Source organism: Cyprinodon variegatus, unplaced genomic scaffold (genome assembly GCF_000732505.1).
Source record: "Cyprinodon variegatus isolate N-32 unplaced genomic scaffold, C_variegatus-1.0 Scaffold1470, whole genome shotgun sequence".
In the NCBI taxonomy this organism is placed as follows: Eukaryota; Metazoa; Chordata; class Actinopteri; order Cyprinodontiformes; family Cyprinodontidae; genus Cyprinodon; species Cyprinodon variegatus.
The window spans coordinates 14,937-17,361 of record NW_015151923.1 but is presented as its reverse complement, the minus strand read 5'-3'; the positions used below and the strand labels follow the sequence as shown (position 1 = coordinate 17,361).

The following is a 2,425-nucleotide window of genomic DNA, read 5'->3' as shown; positions in this document are numbered from 1 at the left end:
ACAATAATTAACTTTATCTAAAACACTAAATTAGCAAATAAACAATTAAATATCTTAAAGATAAACAGGGAGGCTCGCTGATGCAGTTTGTTTGGGTTTTTCTGAATGTTCTCCCAGTGGGGTCTCTCTGGGTGCCCCAGCTTCCTCCCATTAAGATTGTTGGTGTCTAGATCATCTTTAGGTGTGCATGGTTGTGTCTCTGTTGGACTGGTGGCTACTGGAGTTAAACACCAACCCCACTGTGACTCTGCAGTGTTCCCAACCGGGGGTACACGTGCCCCTAGTGCTCCGGAAGTACATTGCAAGAGGTACATGAAAATATTTTATTTCTTAGGTAGTAAAGTAAAATAGGCCTGGGATCTGTTTTGTACGAGTATTTGGGCTAGAGATTTTTTTTCTTTTCTTTTTTTCTTCATTTTTAAGAAGTTGTAACATTACGAGAATAAAGTTGAAAAATTACGAGAATAAATTAGTAAGATTTTGAGAATAAAGTCGTAAAATTAGGAAAATTAAGTCGTAATATTATGAGAACAAAGTCCTAAAATTACAAGAATAAAGATTTATTTTATGACAACACTTATAAGAAGCACTTTCTTCCCTAAAATGAGGAATGTCGAGCATCATGTGAAGTTATGCTTTGGCTCTGGTTTGACAAATGAGGAAATGTTTTAGCAGCAGCATCATATTGGGCAGCAGGTCAAAGTGGACTCAGGTTGCTGATTGGTGGAGCTGGTTGGCCGTCATATTCTGTCGGAGCTCGAAGCTTTCTTTCTGAAACAGATTGTTGTATGTTGACTTCATTCTCTTAATATTACAACTTTTTTCTCGTAATGTTTCAACTTTATTCTCGTAATTTTATTACTTTATTCTCATAATGTTACAACTTTAATCTCGTAATNCCAAAAAATGGCATCGGCGCAACACTAATATATATCAATACACTTATAACTTAATAAGGTGTTACAGAATAGTTCAGTTTCAGATGCGCATCAATCGCTCACTGAGGCCATCTAGTGGTGGATGGCCTCAGTCATTCATGAATTACTTATTTTTTAAAGTATTTATTTATGTGCATGTTATATTTTGCCCTGTAAGACACAGCCCTCCTCTTTTGCATAATGAGGCAGAAATGCATACTTAAATGTAAAGAAATAAATAGAGAAGGTAAAAAAAGTACAAAGGAAGAATAAAACAGAAAAAAATATAACATGCACATAAATACTTGAAAAATTAAGCAAATAATTAATAAATAAAGCTGAGGATTATAATGGACAGAAAAATAAATAACATAATTATTACAATGCTTATTTATTTATTGAGCATTTATTTATTTCTGTATTTATTTTTAAATATGTCAGGGATGGTCCTCCATACATTGCTGGCTCAAGTAATAATGGCCAAATATTCACAATTACGAGATAAAATCTCATATTACGAGATACTGAGATATGTAATTATGAGATAAACTGTCTGATTTTTTTTTTCTTTGGTGAATGCTATATGACCCCCACCCCAACCCACACATCACCAGTCCTCAGAGATCTTATCAACGCCCCTGCATGTTTCTGACTGATTTTGATCTCGGTCAGAAGCTTCATTTCTGTGGTAATAAAAAGCCAAAGTGAGCCAGAATCCCCTAAAGCTCCCAGGTTCCTCAAACTAAAACTTGTTTAACTTTGTGCGTCACTCTGATCTGCGGATAACTGCGCACTCTGCGGCCCCGCTGCACCTCCTGCTCCTCCTCCTGCAGGAGCAGAGGAGCTGCAGCCTGCTGGCGAGCTGCCGGCTCTTCTCTGCAGCCATTTTCAGTGGCCACGGTGGCCACGGAGCCTGACCCACCTGAAGCCGCCGCGCTGCGGGACACTGAGCCTCTGTCCGGGCTCAGTCTCTCTCTCCTTCCTCCCCCTCGTCCGACCGCTGCGGCTGCGGCTGCAAAGTTCGCCTCTGAATGTTTGCAGAGACTCAGTCGCCCTCCTGAGCGGTGGCCACCATTTTTATCACAGGAAATGACATGGAGAGGCGGGAGAAAGAAGCCGCGCGAACATCGCGGTTAATGGAGAGAATCTGAGGGAGGAGGGAGTGAAGGAGGGAGGGAAGGGGGGACGGAGCTCTGCCCCTCCGGCTGAGGGGCCAGGAAACCCATCTAACCTGGTATAAACTTATCTACCGCCCAGAGAAAAACTGAAAATGATCAAAAATAAAGCTGAACTGATCCGGACTGAAGAACGTTCTCCATCAGAGAACAGGAACCTTCTGGGTTGGACTAGCACATGGGGGCCCTCAAGCCACTGGGGGCCCCTCCAAGCAGACATGTCTAATGCATACATTTTCTTTTGGAATCACTTTTCACAATCATAGTGATGCTGAGCCCAAAATACATGATGAAATACAATAATTAACTTTATCTAAAACACTAAATTAGCAA

At 40.8% G+C, this 2,425-nt stretch overlaps 1 protein-coding gene across 1 annotated transcript in view; it reads right to left on the bottom strand.

Annotated features, from left to right (window-relative positions):
- prdm11 (PR domain containing 11) overlaps positions 1 to 2,016 on the bottom strand; it is an 18,750-nt gene extending 16,734 nt beyond the window's left edge. The window contains exon 1 of the mRNA XM_015403242.1: positions 1,840 to 2,016. The gene's annotated coding sequence lies outside the window, so the exon portion shown is untranslated. The remainder of the gene's footprint in view (positions 1 to 1,839) is intronic.
- Between the last annotated feature and the right edge of the window lie 409 nt (positions 2,017 to 2,425).